The sequence below is a fragment of the Pleurodeles waltl genome, chromosome 6 (genome assembly GCF_031143425.1).
Source record: "Pleurodeles waltl isolate 20211129_DDA chromosome 6, aPleWal1.hap1.20221129, whole genome shotgun sequence".
In the NCBI taxonomy this organism is placed as follows: Eukaryota; Metazoa; Chordata; class Amphibia; order Caudata; family Salamandridae; genus Pleurodeles; species Pleurodeles waltl.
In genome coordinates, this window is record NC_090445.1 from 98,155,903 (window position 1) to 98,182,019 (window position 26,117).

The 26,117-nt window shown below is 44.2% G+C and overlaps 1 protein-coding gene across 7 annotated transcripts in view; it reads right to left on the reverse strand.

Annotated features, from left to right (window-relative positions):
- Positions 1-26,117, reverse strand: part of GRB7 (growth factor receptor bound protein 7) — a 567,793-nt gene that overhangs the window by 175,532 nt on the left and 366,144 nt on the right. The window lies entirely within an intron of this gene.

Sequence of the window (26,117 nt, forward strand, 5' to 3'; positions counted from 1 at the left end):
ATAAGAAAGAGCTTTCGTATAATGTTTTCTATCGCTTACTAACAGAATATGTTGAGACTATGGATGCGAAAGATTGTTATGTGTGTACCCAGATACCAACATCAGTAAAGGAAGGGGTGACTTATCACCACATGCCTCTTACATATGGGATTACATGTAGTATAGTAATGTCTAGGTTTTATGGTCAATCTAATATACAGTATTTTTTCTCAAATTATGATGTTACCTTTGCTTATGTTCCTATAATAGCACAGCTAAGCGAGACTGCAAAATATTGGGATTACAAAATTATGAGGGACTTTTTCGAGCCAATGCAACCTTTTGAAACGGCTCATGCTCATAGGGAGAACCTTACTTGCTCCGTCTCTGCTGTAGAAATAAGCTTTTTAGATCGCACAGATGATAGAAGGGCTCAAATGAAGGCGAAATTAGAAAAAGAACTGCATAAGAGGACTTCAGTAGATAATTATGATTTTGCTGCTATAAAGACACAAGGGAAAATAGCTTTAGATGCTTGGCATGTAGGGAAGTTTTGTATATATCGAGGTGAATCTTACTATGACAATATTTTTGTAGGAGCGAGTGAATGCAAACATACGTTTATTTTTAAGGCCAAATGGACATTCATGATAGACGGACTTGACCCCGTCATTCCAGGGGTGTATTACATTTGTGGGCATAATGCCTATTATCGTCTTCCAAAGGGATGGTGGGGAAGATGTTATTTGGGTATAGTGTTTCCAAAGGTTTATCAACTGGATGACATATCGATGATTGAAAAGACACCTGGATCCCATCGTATCCAGAAAAGAGAGACCGCAGCTGCTGTGGTAGGTGATATATTTGGAGCCATGATTCCTTCATTGGGAGTTGTGCTGAATTCCATCAAAATAAGAAAGTTGTCTACTATAGTGGATAACATGCTCACAAAGTTTTCAGGTGCTATAATCCTGATGGATGCTGAACTTGCAGCGGAAAGAGCTATGACTCTTCAAAATAGGCTTGCTTTAGACATTCTTTTAGCAAAAGATGGAGGCGTTTGCAAAATGATCGGTGCACGTCACTGCTGCACCTATATACCTGATAATAGTGTGAAAATTAAAACTATGCTTGCTAATCTAACAAAAGAAAGTGCAGATTTGAAAGAACTGAAAGAACCAGGAGTGTGGGAGAAGGTTGGAAAGGGACTTGCTTCAGTGGGACATTGGATTGGGGGAATTTGGAATGGAATATTGTTGAAAATAATAGAAGGGATATTAATAGTGATAATTTGTGTATTTGGAATTTGGGGAATAAAAAGGGGAATAATAATGATTATGGAGAAAATTAAAAGAAGAAAGGAGGAGAAAATAATGAAAAGAATGGCGGAAGAATACAAAGCGCAAACTAGGGGAACTAAAAGGAAAAGAGAGCTGACAGAATTTTAATGGGATAAAATTTGTGGGCTAAATTTGTGTGATGACAAGTAGTCATCAGAGGAGGGATTGATGAAGCAGAAAATGAAGGTTTTGATTTATTAACGCATAAACGTAGTGCTGAAATAATCATGTGTGACATTAACCGAACTAATAAAGATTGTACGGGGACAAAATGTGCCCTCAGAGTAGTTTGCCGACATTTATACGCGTGTTTTATATAACGTGGTGTATTAGAATTGCACTAATCCGACATAATCATAAACGTATGCTACAATTTTGCTTATTTGAAATGTCTTAGCTTAGCATTACTTTAGCGGAGGCTTTGGCCTAGTTGCCTGGTCTCACGGTTTAGATGTTCGTATTTTTTCACTGTGCTATTAAACGTGTATTTCTGCTTGAAGCTGTACTTTTCCACAGAGACTGTTCACATGCTTATCTTAAAGTTGGTGCCAGCATGGCATATTTTCTCTTAAATTCAAGGTCGGCTTGCAGGTGCGGACAATGGAGGCTCTGAGAGTAAGCTAATGGAGAAACAATGTTGCAACTTGTGTACCCATCTCCAAGGATAATGTATGCTTAAGTAAAAGCTTGAGAACTGTCGTTTTTGATTGGTCAAATTTGAAGCTAACCTATGAACCCTCCAATGGAGACCCTAGAGGACTTGAACTGTTGTCTATAAAACCCAGGTGTACGAGAGGGGAGCTCTCTCTCTCTATCTTCGGACATCCCGCCATTTTGACTTCGTAGCTACTATGACCCATTTTGCTGCGACGCCATTTTTTAGAGACTTTGATGCTTTCTCTAATCGAGAGAAAGAGACTTTAATGATTCTTGCCCTAGAGACTTTAACTTTGATTTGCCCCTTTGCATGAAGTAGTAGCCTTACTTTGCCGCCGTGAGGCAATTGCCCCGTTCACCCCTGCCCCTCTGTTCCGTCCCATGCTGATCAAGAAACGATACCTGTGAGACGAAGAATTCATTGATTGCTGATTGGAATTGGTAAATATGAAAGGAAATTGTAAAATTGCATTGTGTTTCTTTTAGGTAACCAACTGCTGACTTTGATAAGGACCCTAGCTAGGAGTTTTCTAAATTGATGTTGCTAAATTGTTTTTTTTGCATGAAGTCCCACATGCTGATGCTAATTTGAGGTTAGACGAGGATTCCATATGTCGCACGATGCAATTGGAGACCTTGTTATGCTGACTAAATGTACGCGATTAGCCCATTACAGATTATCGTATTAGTGCTTTGCATAGCCATTATCGAATGCCTTGTGATTCAAATGCTTCATAGATTACACTTGTTTCGACGATATGGACAGCTATTAATGTTCATTTATGTTTATCATTTGGTGTGGAGACACATCTATATCGTGCTAGCTTTGTTAATATAGGGAAATAAATTCACTAACTTTGCAATAAACTGGTGTGGTTATTCCTGGCTGAAAGGTCAGGGTTCGCCGAAATGTATTCTGGATTAATTGTTAAGTGTTATGTTGTTCAAGGTGTTGCTTATGTTCGTTATTGATTATCGATTTGATGAAGTTGATTGATTAAGAGTACAGAGAGTTCCCACTTAGTCAAAAGATTCATCGACCTAAAGAGCGTCCGAACGCAGGTAAATTGTTACCACGTTCCGCTCTATCACTCCTCATATACACAGACACGCAGCTACGAGTTCATATGAATTCCAGTCCAGTTCTCCCTTTCCCACCTGCTCTCCTCCCACCCAATCAAACTCTAGAAAGCCAACGCATTCCGCGTGAGATCCCGCTCGTCTCTGAGCCCAGTGATTGTGGAATTCACAGACCATCTCTCTAGCAGGACAAACGATGCCCTGTGTCCTCTCTTCCCTCCAGCTTCATTACTTGCCCAAAACAAACCACAGCCTCTGAAAAGCCACCCGTCGCCCCAGCGTCTGATGCAGGTCACCCAGCAAAGGAATTTCATAAATTACACTTAAGAGGTTCCCTCTCATGACTTTGAAGAGAAAACAAAAAAAAAGATAGCAAATTGACACTAGACCAAAAACTGAAGTAACAAGTTGTCAGACTTCTGAAATCAACTTTGTTTTCTACAGTTGGTGTAAAATGTATTTTTAGCCAACAAGTAATTTTTTTTTACATTAAGGTATTTTGGATTTGAAATACTTTGTGCATACTTGCAGGTAATGTCATAAGATTTCGCCACATTTTAGGTGTTAGGGAAGTGACTGGCTGTTTTCTATGGCTACGTGCCTGACACGTGACGCTTTACCCCGAGCTTCCCGCCTTTTAGAGCGGAGTCTAAAGTAACAGGAGCCTTTCAGTTGAGGGCACTGCTTTAAGATACCTGCACTTTAATCTGAAAAGGAAGGTACCTGCATTTCTCAGCACAGATGCAATACCCTTAACGGGTACAATATCGGCACTTCTCAGGAGTATCAATTTATTAGCATGGCATATCAAATAAGTATTGCGAAAATACCCATGCTGCATAATAACAGGTTTTTCCATTAGCTTTTTGGGCAGTTTCCGCCGCAACACTTCCCTTTTCTGGAATCATTAGTATGACACATTCTGTGCCCAGTAGAAAACTGAGAAATACACAGACCCAGAGGCCATGTCTGGACAGAGACCGCTGGATTAGAAGTCACTCACTTATGATAAGGCCTGAGCAGAATTTCAATTATCCCAGCGTAACTGGAGTAATTTCAGTAATTCCGTGTTAGTCTGACACGAAATTACCAATATTAACACAAGTATTCCTGCTCACGTAATTAAGAGTACTTTGGGGGGGCGAGGGGGATACTACAGCAAGAGCATATTTCACTATTTGTGTTTTGCTGCATTTAGTGCTATTTCTTAGTGCAAAATGCATTCTCACACTCATTTGGGATTTTATGGGGGATTTTAGCACTCAGAAATAGTGCTAAGTGCAGAATTACTCTTCTTGCATAATTAGGTGCAAGCTCGCAAAATTCTTAGGTGATACCACATGATTATGCTACACTGAATTCCGCAAGTTACGCTCACCCCTGCTTATGATAGCAGAGCTGTGGACATGCTCCTAACTTTAAAATGGCTGAAATCTCATGATAGATGCACTGATACTTGTACAACGTGAAACTAGCTGGAAAGCAATGGAGCACTGAACAAGGGTGAGATCACAGGTAACAATATCTTAACATGTGGTGGAAGCAGATAATTATAGTCTGCTGGGAGGTGAAGCTTCTTAACAAGACAGGTTTTAAGTTTCTTCCTGAATTGAAGGAGTGTCAGAGCTATTTTGACGCCACTGGGTCTATTGTTCCAGATCCTGGGTGTGAAAAAGGAGAAGCTTTTCCTTCTGTGTTTTCCCTCTTGTAAAATTTCATCTCCATTTGTGTGATGTGCTGGCTCTTGGTGGGGTGCTGTCCCCCAGAGACAGTTAGGTGTTGACCAGGCATTGTGAGGCCACTGCTTTTGGCCTTGAAGATGCTACCGGCCTGATGAGGAGGCCAGGGTAATTCTTTCAAAGTAGGGGTGAAGTGGTGGAACTGCTTCACACCATTAATATGACATGACCCTGTATGTGAGATGCATTTCATGGGTGAAAAACGTGATGTAGGGAGGCCACTGGATAGAGTGCTGCCTCCCTGTCGGTGGGAGAGAAGCAGGGCTTGTACGCTGCTCTGAAATCTGCTTCCAGCTGTAAGGGCTTTACGGTCTTCAAAAGCGAGAGTGGGTGCCATACTGTTTTCAACAATGATCTCCCCAAATGTAAGATCTGTGTTGAAGAGAACTCGACAGAAGAAGTCCTTCATCTGCATTAAGCTTTAAGCCAGATAGTTAGGCTTAACTCTGGGAGTTTGGCACTGTTGGTGAACAAGAGGAATTCAGGCGGCTGAGCTTCATGGAGGTACCTGACATCCAGTAGTAAGTTCGAGACAGGATTTGAGTCGATCAATGCCAGTGGCTGAGGATGTTTTCTGTTACATCTTCTACAATAGACTGAGCTCTAATATTATGTTTTACCCTTAAATTATAAATCGATTCAATATGAAATATCATCATGTGATATCGTACATCGCGGCACTACAGACTTGACTTGGGTTGAAGTTAGCCCTCTAAGCCAGACCGACAGTCATTAACCCTGGACACACCACCTCATTGCGTCAGGAATTGTAAATAACGTAATTACATGCAAGGCGCTATTTATTGTTAAGTGCCGTGAACATATTCGTCGCAAACCACCTTCACTGTCTCATCAGCGGACCGCTCTTCTGCTCATGACTTTTTGAACTAGAACTTTGCAATGTGCGGCCTTTCCGGCGGCTCGAGCTTCCCTCCCCATTCGGTGTGGTTTGCATACCAGTGAACCGGTCAGCCCAGCACCACCCATGCTTGACCAGTTGTGGATGGGATCACACTGGTGGCGCAGTACGGCACCACGCAATCAAGGGTGTCATGCAAGAGGTATGTGTTGCTTCATTGCCTCCGGTAAGTACGATACAATATAAAGTACTTTATTGGCACGCAAAGTTGAATATGTGTTGCCAAAGTAAACAGGTAAAATACAATAGATATTACAGTTTCTCCAGTAGTGGTTGTTTCAGTTTCCGGGCTGTTTTAAAGTCGAGGTTTTATGCAAAGCATCCCTTCTGGTAAAATGCTTGTCCTTACGGTGGGAGGGAGGCAAGAAAGACACTCACTCATTAAAGCACGGGATCTACTTTAATTTATTTGATTGTGCACTATATGGTGACTAAGGTTCTGCAACAGAATCAGCATGTGGCATCTTGTAAACTCCTTCTGCTTCGCTTCAGATGCTCCCGTTCTGAAAACACGAGGTAAGCCACTCTTCCCCTCATGAGGGGGACTGTTGAGGGTCGGATCACTTGGCTCCTAACTGGAGCCCAGCGAGGATGCGAGAACTTCAACAGCGATAAGACGGGTCTCAGTGTGTGGGCTTGACCTGCTGGTCACAGCCACAATCTTTCCAACCGGGCAATGAGCCTAACTCTTGGCTACAGTGGTACCGGCTGCCCCTCCTTGCATACGGGGATGACGTGATACTCTCCATCTTGGCATCAGCTCTTCTGGTGTGATCGCTTTCACCACGGTGTCATAGTTGGACTCTTGCTCTAGGCAAGACTGCTGGTTTAGGGATGGCAGCAGTATCGCAGCTCCCTCAACAGATAGTCAGGAGTCAGGATGCTAGGCTTAACATGTGGCTGTTCAGCTAATCTCTGAGCTGATCCCATTGCGGCTCACGTGACCGGATGGGGGTGCCTGGGTATTATACTCAATGCTGCATCTAACCTCATCCAGCTGCTTTTTAACCCACTGGCCAACAAAGGTGTGGATCACCTTCAGGACAGGGGGTGAAAAATTGGAGGGGGTAGCAATATATGCACATCCCATGGAAGTCAAAGAGGGTTTGAGAGGGATGGCAGCTGCTACCCAGGTTTGTCGTAACACTGCCCTAGTTACCCTCGTCTCAAGGGTCATCAAGGCTATCTTAGAGCACCAGTAACATCCTTTGGTTTTCTTCTTAGCCCTTCCTCTTGCTTCTCAAGAGAAAACTGCAGGCTGTGGAGGGGCTAACTGTGGACAATAAGCCAGCACTGTTATGGACCTTCCTTATTCTTTGGTGCATCAGTTTCTACTTCCAGGTACCAGAACCACTTACAGTCTAGCCAGCGCGACCGACCAGTCAGAGCCACAGGGACACATTGCTTTCTACATAGTTGCAGGCACCACAGCCCTTCACTCTTTCTGCAGAGGCAACCACACAAGCAAAAGTTGTGGCTCGTGAACCAGCCCCGGTACCACCTCTGGTCTACCAGCTTGGGCTGCCCACTAGCTCCAGCACCTTCACTGTAGTCAGGGGAATGACTGAGAAACCAGAGAGTGTGCACAAGGAGACAAAACCACTAAAGTTATGAAGGCAGAGAGACTGGGGTGGGGAATCACTGACAGAGACTGGAGTAGGGAGAGACAGAGAGTGGGGTAGGGAGTCACAGAGAGTGGGGTAGGGAGTCACAGAGAGTCACTGCTTCCGGTGGGGAGAAATAGACAGCACAGGCAGGCGCATTAACTGAGGACACAGAGACATGGAGACTGGAGCAGCAAGGCACAGGCAGACGAAGAGACAGACACCTGAGACAGACGCTCTGGCACGGTTGACAGGGAAACCACAAACACGGCTGTCACAGAGACAGAGCCCGTGGGAAAGAAAACAGAAGGACAAGGCAAGAACAGGGGCAGAGATGCACATACAGCAGAGCACTGTGACACAGATCAACACATAGACAGGCACAGATAGAGGGAGATGGAGCACAGATGCTGTGGACTGGAAGAGACAGGCCGAGTGGACAAGGAGATGGGGAAAGCACAAACAGGGAGATGCGCACACAGCAGGTACAGAGACATAGGGAAAGGGCAGGGAGGCAGGCACAGGGGCAAAGAGACTGGGACGGAGAGACACAGACACTGGTCATGGAGACACAGACAGAGGCAAGGGAGAAGAAAGACGCAAACACGACAACGACACTGACAGGGTGGGAGGGAAACACTGAAAACAGGTAAACCGATTCCAATGGCACAGAAACAAGGAGACAGAGAAAGACAGGGGCAAAGAGATATGCAGAGGTAGAGAGGCAAAGACACCGAGACAGTGGGGTAAGTAGACTGAGACCAGACGCATGGACAAGGAGACATAATAGAACATTAGAGCAGTGAGACATGGACACGTGCACTTGAGTAAAGAGACAAATCAACTGCGCAAAAGTGACAGACAAGGGTAGACACCGGGGAAGGGAGACAGATGGTGGCTGCAGGAGACGTGAAGAAGAGCACTGGGGTGCAGAGACATGGACATTAGGAAAGGGCTTCACTGACATGAGATAGGGGAACAAAGAGACGCGGCCTGAGGCAGGGAGACATAAACGCTGTGCACAGAACGGTGAACAGTCCGGCAGGAAGTGTCAGACGCAACGGTATGAGCTCAGACATTGGGGCAGAGATCTTCCCACTGGGATATTTAGCCAGACATGGGGCACTGGGGCAGGAGACATAGGGATCGAGATCCCACATTCTCAGTAGCATAGACTGCAGTAACCAGGGATACAATGCTGCAATTCGGGGCTTTTCTTTTACAAATCATTGTTTTAAGCTATGTTAGTTCAACAGATGATGGCAAGTGAACCAAGACCACAACTCCCAGAATGCTTTACACCATTGAACAAAAGCCGAGAATAGAGGCACTGCATCTCTGGTGACCTGGAGTCATCTAGTAACCTAGTAAATGTAATCTTATATGATCCTCACAATCCAGGAAGATCAGAAAATCAAGCATTATAGCTGGAGCCTACTGCATGGTAGAGCTCCCAAAGCTACTCTGTGGCAAAGCCTCCCCGCTGTGGGCTTTCTCATAGACAAGCATTGGTGGTGAACCACCAAGGTGATAAAGGCGTCTGCAGCAGAGACACCAAGGGCGTGATTAAGATTTCGTTGGAAATTTAATATACGCAAGACTTTTAGAGCAAGCGCTAAATTTCGAAGAGAACCTACTGGTGGATTTTCCTTCACCATAGCCAGAGGCATAGCATATGTGAGGGGGAAATTCCACAAGCGCTGTGTTCTAGTGCGGACATTTGCCTCAGCCAGGGGAATGAATGAGGCATGCCACACCTAGGACAGCTTCTCGCATCCGTTAGACTTAAACACTCTTTTCTGTTTTCCACTTACTTTATAACTTCGATTATTTATTTAGTATGGTTGCAAAGACAGCTTCTGTGAGGTTTACCTCTATTCTGCATAGGATTGATGGTTGCTACCAAAAGGTGTGCCTTTCCAGATGATATGGATTTCGAAAGACAAGTGAAAGTTAATGGTTCACCCAAGAGAGTTTACAGTTGTGGTAAGGTGAGATAGTATAGGTTTAGGAGTGCCTGCCTATGATGGGAGAAAAGGCCGGACCGCTGATTCCTGAAAAAGACAGTCAGAACCAGCGGCCCAGTTGGAGGCAGATGTAGAAAGCCCTTTTGTGATTGCAAACCTTACAGTTCTCAAAATCAAAGGCAACTTTTCGCTTTGTGAATATGTGAACCATGTCAGTACCTGCAGGAGTAGCAGACGGTGGTCCCAAGACCACTGTCAGCTTCCCCGATGTTTCACCAGAGAGGATGTTTTTTCGTAAAGCAGCACTGGTTTGTTTAGTGAACACAGCTGGCTTAAGAAAATCCCATTTGGGGATGCAATCATAGGAACAGTGGCCTGATGTACCTTACAGGCTACCGTCCTTTTGTCTGTAGTCAATCAAGGGGTCCCAAACAACCACCTGACCAATTAATATACATTAGGAATGTGGTTCTGCAACCCTCTGTGAATGGAGTTTTTGTAGTATGACTTATTAATATATAGGTTGCATCGCAAAGTTAAACACTGGTTGCAAAGTCCGCACGCAATATGCAACTTCTTTTTACTGCTATTCTCTTAGTAACTCGTCCCTTTTACTGTTCCTTCCAGCTGTACCTTCTGCTGCCACCAAGACTGTTACTTTGCTTCCACCGATGTCTCTCCAAGGTCAGGTACCACACCTATTCAAAGCAAGGTCAAGACATCTTGGCGCCATTTCGAAAAGCAATGCCCAACCATCCTTTTCGTGGGTTGGTTCCATCTTTTCATCAAAAAGCAGCCATCTTCAGAAACACATACCTTGCCTGTTATTTTGCTTTGGTTGGAAACCCAACATCTTGGGACTTGTTTGAGATGTCGAAGGTGGAGCTCTTACCCTACACTGGACAAACAACGCGTGCCAGGTTTCTTTGGTTTTCAAAATCAATTGGTCTTTTGTTCTTGTCTCTCTTCATTTCTTCGTCCATCTCCGGGGCTCTACTAACGCACACCTCTTTTTAAGTGGATTCCATCTGTCGTTCGCGCCACACAAATCTTGCAGGGACGGTACACTTACTAAGCCACCTACTAGACTTTCAAGTCCATGACTGTTCTGAAAGAAAGGCGGATCCTACCAATGTTTACCCGGGCCCGCCTTCCTCCATTTCTGCCTTCCCGATCGTTTCCGGGCTCCGCCTCGGGGGCTCCCACAAACACCTGCTTATAGCGCGTTCGTCACCTTCCGAGAAGTCAAGGCCGTGCCTCACCGGAGGCCGGGAGTCTCTTATGACTTATCCCCAAGGCATAGAGCTAAGGAGGGTTCTCCGAAGACATCCCATTTCCGCGTCTGCCGGGAGTGAAGTCGCTGTGTCTCGAGCACAAATACCTGACCTGCCAGTGACCCGGGGCCAATAAGCCTTCCGGGCAATCATCGCCTTCGTGAGCCGGGCGATGACATGTTGACAGACAGCGGGGCCAACAGACCAACCCCTGGAGCACGCAGTGTAGTTGGCTGGATGGAGGACAGCAGGACGCTCCACTAGCTGCTCCCTCTGTACAGAATGCAGTGCAGGTATCTGTGGGGAAGGACAAGGAGAACGGCATGTCCAGGGGCGCGTCTGGATACAGGGTTTGGAGAAGTGGTAGTGCTGGACAAGGGTGTAGATGTAGAGGAAATGTAGTGGCAGATCTGAAGGAGAGAGAGAAGGGGGGCCGGAGCGCGGGAGGTGTTGGGATGATGGACAAGAAGGTCACTGAGCAGCAGAGCTGAAGTACAGGAGGTGGTGAACATGGGGTACGGGAAAAGGCGAGTCTGGACTTCAGGAAAGGGAGGATCAGGATCAATGCTTAATTTTAGCCGGTGGGGGAAACCAGCACTTATTTTTTAGAGTAGATTTTTACAACATTTTTGAGGGCGCACAACAGGGGAAAACATACAGATCGGAAAGAAGGATCAAGGAAAAACAGCAAAATCTTCACAGTGGGAGAAGGCAGGATCCTCCAAGTGTGAGATAAAGGGGCAGGGAGTGATTAGCAGTGGATTAAAGAGTCATGCGCTGGATCTAAGGCTACCAGCCTTGATATTCGGCTCGCTGACGTATGGTTAAACAGGCCGCAGGCTCATGAGCAGAGCCTCGGGCACAGGCACTCTTCATTCAATCAATCAATCAATCAATCAATAATTTGTAAAGCGCACTACTCACCCGAGAGGGTCTCAAGGCGTGAGGCTCAACCGTGAGGGTCACAAATTAAGCACTGTTCAAGGCAGGTAGAGGTAGACGTGATGACTAGGAGGTAGTAGATTTAGAGAGGAAGGGTGGATCTCACGGACAGGAAGTCTACAAGTGATCTGAAGACCAAGACTGGGTGATCAAGAGTACAGGAAGAATAGCTCAAGAGCAGTTAAAGGTATGTATGGAGCACTAGCGTACAGTGTGCAGGGTAGACAGGAAGGAGAGAAGCTGGTGCAAAGGAAGGGAGAGCCCTGGTGGCCATAAGGAGTGATCTGAAGCCAGGAGTGGGTGAATATGGAGCAATGGAAGAATATGATATAAAGGACTAGCAGTAAGGGATTTTACCTTGTTAGCCAGAGGCAGCAACTTTAGGGTGCTACTTAACAGTGACACTAAATAATTACAAGCAGAAGACCCAAAAGGTGCATTTTTTTAAGTGTATGGGGTGCAGTCCAGCAGGTAGACGTGTATTGTATTTGGAGTACGTACTCGCGCCTTTTTTTAACCTCAACATAATCTCATCTGATTGAACTAGTTCAGACGAAGAGGGGATTTGCCTATTTAGGATTTTTTTCCGTTCAGGATGAATCCCAAATCTTTTCACTTAGCGTCTTACAAAGTGATTGCTACCTCCAATGTAGGCATGACTCCTCATTTGTCGGGGGAAGATAACCATTATTTCAGTTTTTCCAGGAGTCATCTTTAAAGTTGCACAGAATATTCCAGTTTTCAACAATGGTGATCCAGTTGGTCACCATGTCCGAAGAGCGGCAGATTAAAAGAAAATCCTAGTCATCAGCAGCTTTGTGGAATCAACACTTTAAATAAGAGGAACTCTGTACTATGGATTTACAAACATCCTGAACATCATTGAGGGCAACGGTGAGCCCAAACAAGCACCCAAACCCACAGGAGGTCCGTAGTACTATGTGGTCCCAGAGTCAATCTTTGCCTGTGGTCGAAAGAAACTATGTAGTTTAATTAAGGGACTCAGCATGCAGTGAGGGCTATTGAGAACTAGAGGTCAGCAGTACGAATGCTGCCGAGAACCACTTTGGGCTAGTAGCACTACTACTCCCTGGTCCACCAAGGAATGACGTTCGTTCAGGGTATCTATTATGCTTTAACAAATACTGAAGTCCAAATAGGGGAACTTGTGCCAGTGAGATGCCAAGCTGCCCGCAGAGCCAACTGACTAGAAAAATAATAGCAACCGGTCTAAAGTTGGCAGGGTTGAGGATGTCTAGGCATATCTTGCTTCTATGAATGTTTGTATTGGGATATTAAGTGAAAATATAGTGGGAAGGCACACATCACCATAGTAGAGAAGTGAGAACGATTCAAGATTGTGAGCAAGGCTTTGATAGGAGGAGGTCACCAGGAGGTGGAGGTCCCTTGTTGGTGCAAAGTGAGGTTCTCCTTGAAGTGATGGGTTTTCAGCTCTCCTCTAGAGTGCTGGAATAGTGTGCAGTTCTCATCTATGGTAGACTGCTGTTCCAGATCCAGGATGCTTAGCAGGGCAAGTTTTGCCTTTAGTTCTTTTTGTAGTTTGGCTTCTAAGCTTCTTATATCAAGGCTTTTTACACCGCCCTGGAGACTTTGTATGCCAGATCACTCGACTGCTTGTAGAATAGTGTCTTGAGCACGGGGAGAAATCCTCCTGGTTGCTAAGGGTACCCACTGCAGCAAAATGAGCCACTTATATCAAACATGCCGAGATTGGCCGCTGGAGCTATTTTTGTGAATTGTGGTGAAAATAACATTTTGAATAGTCTGTCTTCCAGTTCCCGCCACTTTAAACTCTGTTTTTCATCAAGTCCTACACAAGGTTAATGTTCATGGCAATACAGTCTGGGGAGACACAGACGTGCACACTGCTTGCTTATGGAGACCTTTACAGATAAACATAGGTCCAGTCTCGCCTGGTCCATGCCATAATTCAAGGACAACCTTCGGCTATAAAAAAATAGTTCCACTGACCTTCACTGTATGTGAATGTATCTGAAGAAGCTACCCCAAAAAAACATGGGTTCGGTCTTCCTGAATCCTATGCTAGCCACCTCTACTATACACTCTACCATAACAAACAAAACTAGAGTCCTTGGCGGGCCTGAACACATGCATTTGCTGCCGTTTTGTTCTTACAGTCTCCGGGGCCTCCACCTGCATCCCCAGGCTTGCCAATGATTAACTCTGCCAGTGGGAAATGAGATAATGTCCTTGAGAGGCGTGATGATAGTGAATACAAAGGACCTCGTGGTTATCCCACATCTCAGAAGTAACCTATTTCTTTGATATGTTTACAGTAGACAATGTTTCACTAGACACACCTCCATCCCTATAGGCCATGAGCCTATCCACTTCCACTCTCATTTCCCAGGTGGGTCACTGAAGCCTAACCAGGCACAAAGTCCAGAGTCCAGAGTGGAATATTAATCACTGATGTTGCACAAAAAGGCCCAAGGCACAGCCAGTGGAGTCTAGCACTTCTGCAATCTTGCACTGCTACTTAATTCCTGCATTACTGCTGTCTTGCAATGAATGTGTTACAGATGATTCCCCCAATGACTACACAGAGTGTTTGTTATTTCAGGTAGAAGACACAGTTCAAAGCTTAAGTTAAACGCCAAAGGAATTAGCCACCAGTTTTTACCCCTCTTCCTTGTTTGAAGGCTGCTGCCTCCATCGCTTGATCTAGGTGCTTATTCATAGCGGCTAGTGTGAAGGCTGCTGACCCATAAACAGAGCTAGGCAATGTAGGTATTTCCTTGTGTGCTGTACGCGGATCCTTGCAGTGTAAACATTTTTGCATCATTCACCAGAGCTAGGGTCTATACCTAGCTCCATGTTGAGGCTATGGCACATCACTTTCACTAGGCACCGTGGGTTGTCCCTTCTATGACAACAGTTGCATCAATCAGCAGCGGTCGACCCAGCATGTATATCCTTTGTGTTGAAACTCATTTAGATATCCCTGGTGCTAGGCATACACGTATTTATTGGTATTGAGATTATTGCCACAATCACTGCTGGAAATGTGGAACAGGTGATCTTAAGTATAAAGATACACAGAGAAGAAATGTAGCCTCAAGTTGATGCTGACATAAGACAGACAATTATATGTTCATTTCTGAAAAACACAAAAAACTGAAGATGCAGCACTCGGTAAGAAATTGTTTGTGGTAGAGCATGGGTACTCACAAACATTATTCCAGGGGCCAAAAGGTATTGTCTGTGATGTGACTGAGGGCCGCATTGATGCCAGCAGGATGGCTGTACATAGGATGCACTGATATAATAATGTGATGTACTAAGGTGACACAGTGCCGCATGTTCATGAAATACTCTCTGGAATTTTAAATACCTTATTACATTTTTGCTGCAGGATGCCTTTAGAAACACATTTATTTTTAACGTTAGCTGGTGCGCATGACTTAGTTGCTTCCTTTTTTTAAACTTCAATTAACCTTTAAATAAAGGCTTGTCTTTTTAGTTAACTTCCTTCTCAGTGTTAGTGCTGAGATAAGAAAGCAGCAGCCCAGTGCGCTCCTGACCAGGGGGCCGCATGTAAAGGTCACGAGGGCCGCATGCGGCCCCGGGCTGTACTTTGAGTATCACTGTGCTAGAGTGTGCAATCTTCTGGTAGCACAGGGATCGGAATGTAACCATGAACTAGTAAACATGGCCCGATTGTGAAACTACTCAAGCATCCCCCATTATCCATGAAGTCTGACAGGGGAAATTCAGAGGTTTGTTGCAAAATGTCTTTTCCCTCCAGGCTGCCCCCCACCGTTTACATCCAGAGACAAACAGTTTTGAACAATGGCCCAGTAACATCTTGAAACAACAGGCTGGGGGGGGGTGTCTTTAAGAGGGAGTGGGATGTGGCCTGCCCTACATGCGGCTTGTCTACTTAGCAGTACCATAAAAAGAAGTCTGTTTTACTACTTTGGAGTTGATCTTGGGGATAGCTTGTTAAAAGACCAGATTCCCATCTTACAACAGTCACTACAGCACTGTATCAGCAGAGAAGGGAAGATTGCTTAAAAGGAAACATGTACAAATCAAATACAACTTGTACATTAAGTTGTGCCCTGATTAAATACTGTTCAGCTGTAAGTGAAACCTCTATACCCTTAATCCTACAAATGCCAGAGCTCTTGTGAACAAGTCAAAAGATAAACTAAACATGATCAGAACATACGTTAATGGCTCTGTCTCCAAACTGGCCCTGTTGTAGGACTTCTAATGAACTGAAGAGGAAGGCGGGGATTTAGGCTCTCCATACCCATGGAGAATGACAACTTTGTGGAAGGTATCACTTCCAGACCAGACTGATTGTCACACGAGTGAGGTCTGGCAACATTTACAGATGTTGCCAAGTCTTGTCTCCCTAGCGCTAGGTCTGTTTGGTGTATCTGCCATATACAAACTGGGAATAGAGTGCCTGTAAAAGTCACTCAGTGTGTTATGTTAGACTCGGGTATTAGTTTGCATCACGATCAGGCTAAAGTGAAAATGATGCTTGCTATTGGGGGAGAAATGGGGTGTTCCTTGAGGTGTTGGGAAATAAAAATAATTCCTAAATTAATCACGTGTTGCTGGTCCCAAAAACACCACGAGTCCGAACTCACCATCTGCATGAACTATAGGGGTCAGAATGCTGTTTCTAAGATAGAAGCACACCCTTTGCCCAGAGATGAATAACTAACTGATGTGCTATTCATTGTCAGCATTTTTAACTCCTTCAGTTTCTCTAGATGTCATATGCAAACAGTTCTTGCAAGTAAAAGGAAGAAGAGAGGGCCATTTTAGAGTGCAGTAATGACCTTTGGATTGAAGTAAAACCTACAACTTTCAGCTCATTAGCCAAGTGGGCAGTAGGGATGTTAAAATGTGTGCATTCTGCACTGGTTAGTTTGTGTTCCAGGTTAGTCAAGAGGGCAATGTGCAATATACAATATGTGCATTCTGCACTGGATAACTTATGCTCTAGGCTAGTCAAGAGGTCAGTGGTGAAGATACAATCTGTGCATTCTGCAGTGGAAAGATTGTGTTCCAGGCTAGTCAAGAGGGCAGTGGGGAAGATACAATGCGCACATTCTGCACCAGATAGTTTGTGTTCCAAGACAGCCATGAGGTCAGGGCGAAAGATACAATGTGTGCATTCTGCAGTGGACAGATTGTGCTCCAGGCCAGACATGAGGGCAGTGGTGAAGATACAATAGGTGTATTCTGCAGTGGATAGATTGTGTTCCAGGCTAGTCAAGAGGGCAGTGGGGAAGATGCAATCTGTGCATCCTGCAATGGATAGATTGTGTTCCAGGCCGGCAGGGAGGGATATCTCCAGTATCTATAAAAGGGGCTTGAAGTGCACCAAAGCTAGCAAACCCAGCTGACGCAAATGTCCAACTGCTTAATGGCCTCTACTCCATTCGTAAGACTGGGGTTCCCAACGTAAGCCTCCTAGTCACTACTCCTAAAGTTTACTGCACTGCCACGAGATGCCTCAGACAATTAAAAACTTGGTAAACATTTCATATAACCCATCACAGTAACATCCCCTCTGTTTGATCTCAACTACTAATGTACAAAGTTCTATGCACAACATGTAGTAAGTTTAGAAGGTAACTAAGATATTCCACTCCTATCATCATTATGTTTCACCCAGGGATCAGCACCCAGGTCAGGCATCCAATGGCACACTGTACACGCCTCTCACAAAGATAGCACCGGTCAACATGGCAACCACGATGAAAGGAATAAATTATATTGTTTTCAAAAAGTGGACTGCAAGAACTGATGTTCTGATGTGATCCATATGGAAGGAACTCAAAGAAGGCACAAATCCACATAGTTCTTTTTCATTGTTATCAGTTGAAACACTTTGGTGAGGCAATGAACTTTCAGAAACCATATTTTTATAAAATAATTGTATACTACTCTAGTACCTTTTACTCCGGTCAGGAAGTATTAAAACTGATAGCTGAAGATCAGTGCAGTGGTTCCCTGCTGTGATCCACACAACACCATCCAGAGCACTGACAATAGCAGGCAAGTGTGATAATGAAGATCACCCAGTGTTTGTCACCAAGAAACAGAACGCCTACTTTCAGCCAATCAACGCAAGGCTCCTCCTGGTAATAACACCACGCTGCCCAATAGTGAAGATTGCTAATAGCGTGATCATCTACTGAAAGAGCCCAAATTTAGCGGCAAGTGTACTGCTACCAGAACACTCATGGGCACCCAAGAGGAAGGAGCTGAGACACAGATAAAGCACACACCAACAATCACACATTTTGTCTCAAAGGAGACTGCAGTCAGAAGACAGAGCAGATGCGGGCCAGAGAGGGGCTGTGGACTGACCCAAAACAGACTGTAGTGCAACAGACTAAGCAGTCAGGAGCCAGTGAGGGGATCTTACTGTCCAAAAGGGGACTGCAGCGCAGCATATCGAGCAGACTTTGGGCGTTGAAGAGGCCAGCTGACCCAAAGGAGACTGCAAGACAGCAGATCGTAGAGAGGGGGTGGTGCGGGGCTGCCAAGAGTCCCAAAAGGCTGCAGCATAGAAGGCTGCGAAAACAGTGGCTGTAAAGGGACCGCCGATTACCCTAGAGGAGACTGTGGCAGTCAGCAGTCCCACCCCAGACCCTCTCTGCTATCTACTGTGCTGCAAAGGAAACTGCAGCAGAGTGGATTGAGCAGACAGGGGCTGGGTCAGGACTGTTTTCTGTCTGCAGAACACGCTGTTCTCCTACTTTAAACAAGTCGATTTTACAGGCATTAACCAAATGAAATGTTGACATTAGGTCTACCAAGTAAACTTTCCAGACACACGTTAACCCTTGGCACTGCTTCACCCAGGGAGGTGCCATCGGAAAGGAAAGTTCTCTTTTTGAGTGCATAGAACTTTCCCTTTTTAGGGTCGAGCCTGCGTTGCATGCGCTCGCGCATGCGTATGGCAGCGAGACGCTTTAGTTCTTAGAAAAGGGCTCGGAGCCCTGTCGACGTCACGTCAGTGTGTCTGATTGGTTCGTGGGCTTGCCTAGTAAAATCTGCTTGCTTTCATTAGTGGAAGGCATGTATGCGTCATGCCTTTTCCGGTGGTTAGCCCTCCTCGAGCACAGCGACCAAGTACAGAAAACATGCGAGGCTCGCTGTTTTCTGTCAGATCGTGGACTACTTTTTCTCTATTTTCCTAGCGCGATTTTGCTTGGCAGAAGTCGAGCGCTTTACACAGTTAATTTCACTTTTTCGGGTTATGTACATAAAAGCACTTTTGCTGATAGATGAAAAGTCGGGTTAGGAGTTTACAACGCGATCAGCTCTAACATGAGCAAACGCGAGACCCGTTGTATTGCAAATGCTGGTTTTGTAACTGTGTTCTAGCCCAAATCCAATGCTCTCCATTTTATTTATTTTTTGGGGTTGGGGGGGGGGGGGGGACTATAACAATAACTCCGGTGGCTGGCAAAACCTGAGCGAGCTTCCTCCATAACATAAGGCATGTCAAACTACTTATTTATTTACAGATTTTTATATGGCGCTAGACTTGTCGCCTTGCAGCCGCATTCTGCGTTAACTTTGATTAAGAAGGATAACAGGGGTGCTCAGTCGCTTTCTAGTCTTCGGATCACGGAAGATCTCCTGTGCCGTGCCCTTCAATCATATTCCGCTATTAGGATTCGGGAAGATAGCCTGTTCGGTATTCTTCAAGGCTTGTTAACAATTCCGAATCTGCAAGATCCCCCATCTCATATTGTTCAATTGCTGTCCACTATCCAGATTTGGAAAGATGGCTTGCCTGGCGTTCACCTGGCACACGATATCCAGATTTGAGAAGATCCCCTGTCTGGTGTTCTGCATTTAGTATTCACAATCCAGACTCTGGAAGACCTTCTGCCTGTTATTCTTCAATTGCTGAGCACTATCCGGATTTGGAAAGATTATCCGTCTCACATTCTGCTATCACTATCCATTATCCAGATTGGGGAGATTCCCTGAATGGTATTCTTTGATCACTATCAAGTTTGCAGATTGTGGAAGATCCCCCTGCCTGATATTCTTCAATACCTTCACACCTATTCAGTATTCTTAAATTGCTGTTCACTGTTTGAAAGATCTCCTCATGTGATATACTTGAATCACTGTCAACTATTCAGATTTGGGAGGATCCTCTGTTCTAGAGTCGTCAACTGCTGTCTGCTATCCAGATCAGCAAGTGCCCCATAACGGTATTCTTCAGTGAGAGATTCCCCCATCTTGTACTTTTTAAATCACCATTTCACATGTGAAGAGATGTTGTGGACAGTATTCTTCAATCGCTCTCCACTGCAGCAGCTTGAACATATGCATCTATAATCATCGATGATGGACTCCGCCCCAGGTTAGGATTCTGCACTCTTCAGCGTCTCAGTCACAGGATTCACATTGATCTACCCATGTGGTTTTATCTTGTATACCTTGATACTGAAGTAGCCAATTGGAGGTCTCAGGCAGAAGTTGCAGGAAGCTAGATCCTGAAAGTAGCCAAAGCCTTTACACTGGTTTCACCTATGCATGGATTCTGGAATGTAATTCTGGACTTTGCTAGTTGTCAGTGGAGGAATCCGTATGCACATTCCACATAACCTTGTTTCACAGTCTATCAAAACCTTTTGTCAGTGCCAGTGTATACAATGTTGCAGAATTTAAGGTGCACCATCAAGATGGCTCTGGTTAGGTTCACTCAGCACTGAGGGACTCTCGGATAATGGAAAAGTGTAACTCAATGTAGTTTATTACAGTGTGCGGTAAGGACAATAGTAGAATTTACAATAGCTTGGCTTTAGGTCTCTCCCCATTAGGTTGAAGTCTACTATTAACAGGATTATCAGGGATATTGATACTAAGTGACACTAAACACAACTTTTCTGCTTTGTGTCTGCTTAATATTGGGTGTGTTTGAATGTTACCATCTGAACAATTAGGCCTTCACTTGTGTACAAGGGGAGCACCCTTGCCCTGGTATTTAGTGCAATTAGCATCACACCGTCACAGAAGAGTTGGTGACATGCTTCTGCCAGTAAATATAAAGTCTTGTAATTAGAGGACAGGTGCAGCAGAGGATGTAGAATAAGTGGTTGGCCTTAAATACAAACAAGCATTTGCAAAGCCATCATGTTTGGCCTTGTCAAACATGGAATTTCAAGATGATGATAAAAAAAAAAAAATCTTGAATCATATGTGAACACGAAAATTTCTGCTTTTCTGGAAATCTTAAAATATCATGTCATGCACCAATCAGGTTCTCGTCCTGGCTTTAGTACTTAGTCTGTCTTGGCATCTGCTCTGAACGAGATCCATCTCTGTCTAAACTCTTGAAATTCTGCCAACCTTAATCTCCTGGATTTGTCACCCACTGTGAACATAGCCTCCCACTCTATTTTGCTCCATCGCCTAATGGACGTTGTGCTCTTAAGTGGCTCTGATTCTTCTTCCTTATCTGTCTAAATGTTGAAGTCTGCAGTGTGGGGATTTCTCAGGGATGAGCACTGAGCCCCTCTTTGTGTAATCCGATATATGCATATCACGCCCCTGTAGCTAAAACCATTAGGGCTTCTGGCTTTATTTACTTCGTATATGCACACAGCACCAGCTGATTGTCAGACTTGAAGGAGCCTACCCAGTTATGCAGCAAGATTTAGACAATGCATGTTTAAGATAGCAGAGTGGATGTCTCAAGCTTCCTTAATACTAAATTCTTCCAAAACTGAAGTTGTTTTCAGTGACCTGTCTACTTGGAACTTGCACTAGTGGCCATACAAACTTGGACCCGCGCCCTGCCTTCTTTTCCCTCTAAGAACTTAGGCATCAGTTTTTGCATAATTGTATCATTTCAGGAGTGTATCTTTTAGACCAAAACAGTGCCACCTTCATAGGTTGAGAATGTGTGCATAAATGTTTATGAGAGAAACTTAAAGAAAATCAAAACCTAAAGTACTTGCTAGCATCTGTCAGCGTGACATGTAATTACATCATCACGTGTTGAAGAGGATTCCCCATTGCAACAAACCCATATAGACATGAAAAAAACAGAGCTTTCATAACTAATGTTGGTTGCACATTCACAGGTGTCACAACATTTTAAAATAAAAACACTTTAAAAGCAATGGAAAAAGAAGGAAACCACACACTAGTACAAAAAATAAAAACACAAACTGAAAGATAATCAGAAAACACTCTAACCTCAAAATATCCGAGAGATGTTGAAGCGCAGGATGGCACACAGCCAGTTACTCTTACAACTTTTTGCTTATGGAAAACATCATGCCAGGATGATTAGTTTCCAGGGCACTGAAAATGTGAAAATGAACAGACCATGGCTTCAGAAGCACACTCCACAAATGAGAAGCTTCCTGGATTAGCAAACTGGGGTAATGGTTGAAGGGCATTACAAAAAGTATTGGAACTGTACTGCTGTGGGCAAAGGTGGCGGGGTGAATGAGCGCAGGGCGGGATCAATGGTGTGGCTAAAAAACAATATTCTGTAACTTTTTGGGTCTTTCACCTTCAGGTAACTACATATCAAATAAGCCACAACGTAAATGAAAAATGAGTGCAAGTTACGTTGATCAGTGGGCAATGCACTATCGTACATTATAAAAACTCTACTGGGTAATGCACTGCAGAGGTCTGTAACTAGAGAGCCACAGCATTGAATCCTGGTGATGCAGTGGAGAATAATGACTTGTATGTGTTTAGTACTACGAGATCCCAGCCTGTGACCGAAAGCACTGTGTATATGCAAGTCATTATTTTAAACTTGCATTACACAGAGTATAAGACAAGCTGCTACAAAATGTGCAAAAAGGTTTAAGATAAATTGCTTCAAAATATAGATTTTAGTAATACCGAAGCTGTACATAGTGTATTTTTTTTTTTAAATGTCCTTTAAAAGCACACTTCACGGCTTAGCTGGTAACTCACTTGCAATATCACTCAAAAAGAGTAAATCTGTGACAGCAAGAAGCTCCAAGTAATTCTGTTAAAGGCAATAGAAGCTTTCAAGAACCCTTTACATTTGCAGATTAACCATTTGTGCACATTTACATTTCTTTCAGGCATGCGGCCACCTTGGTAAGGAGGCTTGTTTATGGTTTAGCTGTCTGCCCGTCTTCAGTTTTACAGCACAGCAGACTCCCTGAATGACACGTCTACTGAAGCATTTCAACTCTTTGACTTAACTGCCCTGGGAGGGTTTTCTTTTCTAATTTAAGAAAAACAGTTGCTTTCCTTTTGGTGAGAAGTATGGGCACGTTGTGCCTCTCCAATCCCGCCCCCTTTGACCACTGACTGGGGGCCATCAAACCAGGAAGTCTCAATAGTGACGATGGATTAATTCATTGATAATTCTAGCCTGTCAGAGCTTTACCCACTATCTTTTCAGATCTTGGCTACACAGCTCAGACTGTTGTATATGTGGGCTTCAGCCCACCCATAGGCTTCCCATTTGCTGGCTCCATCGTCGCTCTCATTCTTTCTTGACATTTGTCCATGGCATACATACGTCATGCTTCTTCCTGTAGTTAGCCCTCTCAGGGAGCATGGACCAATTAGTGACAATCCACTGCTCCCATTTTAGGAGCTACTTTTTTCTTTGTTCAAAAGCACTTCACACGAGCGCTTGTGTTTTCACTCACTCTGAGCTCTGTTTCTGTAAATAGGCATGTGAATCTTCTTGTCTCACCACATTGGCTACGCTTTAAAAAGCCAAGGTCAAATGTCAGAAGCTGGGTCCTGAGGGCACCTATTGACTTTTCTTTCCCTGATTTCAAAGTGAGAGAATTTTTTTTAATTTAATGTGAAAGTGTTGCTTGCTCATCCCCCAACCCCCTACTACTTCGCTGCTTGACCCGTCCCCCAACCGATCCCTCATCGCTGCTTGCTGACACTGTATGCATCCTATTGCAGATCTTAATCATGCACAATTTGACAATCTACAATAGTCGCTATGTTTACATCAGAAGCTGGGCTGAGTACTCGGCCATTCCATCTTCAGTTTCCATGGGCAAAGGAGCCTCCAGTCAGTGCCTCAAGGTGCTGCATTCCTGTTCCTGGCTTCTATAAAGCCTGGCTCTGCCACTCCAGTTGCTTCTTGCATTGCTTCTTTGCTGGCAGCTCCTGTCCCCTCATGTTGCACCCCAAAGCAGCTGCTGCCTTCTGGCAAGTGACACCTTGTGTCCAGGTGTGTGTCCATGTGTTGTCATCCACACTTGTTTTTTAATGACACAGTGACTGCATGCAATTAAAATGCTTGGATGTCACGGTGTCAGAAGGAAAGCCTTGCTAGTGTGGGAAAAGCTGGCCCACTCCAGCAACATTTCCAATCGGCACATGATTTGTCAGACTTGAAGGAGCCTACCCAGTTATGCAGCAAGATTTAGACAATGCATGTTTAAGATAGCAGAGTGGATGTCTCAAGCTTCCTTAATACTAAATTCTTCCAAAACTGAAGTTGTTTTCAGTGACCTGTCTACTTGGAACTTGCACTAGTGGCCATACAAACTTGGACCCACGCCCTGCCTTCTTTTCCCTCTAAGAACTTAGGCACTTAGGCTGCTTAGGCCCACTCCAGCAACATTTCCAATCGGCACATGATTTGTCCAGCCGCATTGCCACCTACCTGCATTTATAGGCATTCAGATCCCCTGTAATATCTTGTGATGTATGTTCAATTTCATTGCACAATCACCTTTGACCTGTGGTGGGACCAGTGCTTAATTTGTGCTTGTTGTTGCTGATGTGGAGCATCAGCACTTATTTTTGAGGGCTGGCGCTTATTCTTCTGCATCAAGCATTTACTGAGAGCAAAAGACACATATAGGGAAGACGGAGGAAGAGAAAAACAAAAAAGCGTCACAAAGGGCACAAGCAGAAAGCTGCAAGAATGAGCTGAAGGGGCAGGAGTGACTGTAAATGGATTGAAGAGGCCCAAAATGGCTTCAGGATTACATTGCCTCAGTATTCAGTGTTCACACATTTAATTGCAGCAGCGGCGTTTTTCAGAGGAGGGCTTTGGGCACCGGCACGTTTTTAGTTACAAATTAAGCACTGGATGGGACCAGTTGTGGTAGGTATATTGCTCTTCCGCAGATAATTGATGGGCATCTTTCGAAGGTTTTTTTGTCACACCAATTAATGTATATCTGCATTCTTCGATAAACAGGCCTTGAAGGGACTTGGACAAAATATTAATGTGGCAGTGCAAAAAAATGTGCATTTTCTAGTTTGCATATAGTTCCGTGGGCCTGGTGTGTAGCTTGCACTATTTTTGCATTATCACCACCTCATTTCGACTGGGTTGGTTTTGCTTTCTTAAAAGAGGGAAGGGGTGTTGTTTCCTAGCTGCATACTTTCACTCCAGACTTATTTTCTTCCGTTGAAGCTTCTGAAGCCCGATTACAAGTAGAACTTCCAGTTTTTTTCATGTCACCCACAGAGGCGTCCTGCTGCTCAGTGTTCCACCATGTATTTTTGCATGTGGGCATCCGACTTCATTATTAGCATTATTCGCTAATTGGCTGAATTCTTTTTATGTTGTTGTCATGCTTACCTAAGTAAACTTTTACCCTCTAGCCATGCACCATGTCAACCCTTGGCATCAATTTCAGATAATCAGCAAGTTACATCGGATTTTCATGTTAAAAAACAATCTTTGTATTTATTTTTTTCCACTTCCAAGTGTTTAAGTAGAAGTGGCGCCATAGCAAGTGAAGCCTGACCCTGCGATCAGGACAAAACCACTGAAACAAAAGGAAGACTTTCGTGGCATGCCGGAAACGCATTTCTACATCTCTGTAACAAACAAATAAATAAATAAATAAAATAAAATCTGCACTACCCAAAATTTTAACTGTTGTAGACAAACATATTTAAATAATTTAGAACAAGTTTTAAGTTATCGGAAAATGGATGCCCATACTGCAACTCCTTTATGGATCACTTATCTTTCTGTACAAATAAGGATTTACTCTGGTCTATTCAAATTATGTAAAATTGTGTTACTGAGGAAATGCAGGTAAATAAATCGATGGTACCAGGTGCACTTGAAGAGCCGGGCGGCCCCCACAAAGTCTGTATTCACCGAAATACTGTTTTCCTGAGAGTACTACTATGGCGTTGTAAATTTTATGTCAAGACCGGAGGCTCTTATTATGCATTCTTTTCATGCCTTATTAAAATAGCAGCAGTCAAGAACTACACTTCCCAAAGTTCTCAGCAACAGGCTAGCCAATGGGAACAAAAACGTAGGCATATACCGCACCAATAGTATAACACCAGGGATCAGAGTACCCACTTGACTGCAAGCAGCCCTCTTTTCCTGCTGCTTGCAGTCAAGATAAGTACTCTTCCTTTTTTCTCTTCAGTTTTTACATTGTTTTACTCTATATGGTAATTCACTGTTTATATTACAGTTTCGGAAAGCACTCTTCCGTTTACATTTTGAGCCAGGTTAACTGCGTTTATATTCTGTACCGAACCCCGCCCCCTCTTTCCCCTTCCCTTTCATCCGCTCTAAAGCACCCTCAAAGACTCTTGCGCGTTCCATAACAGTTTTTC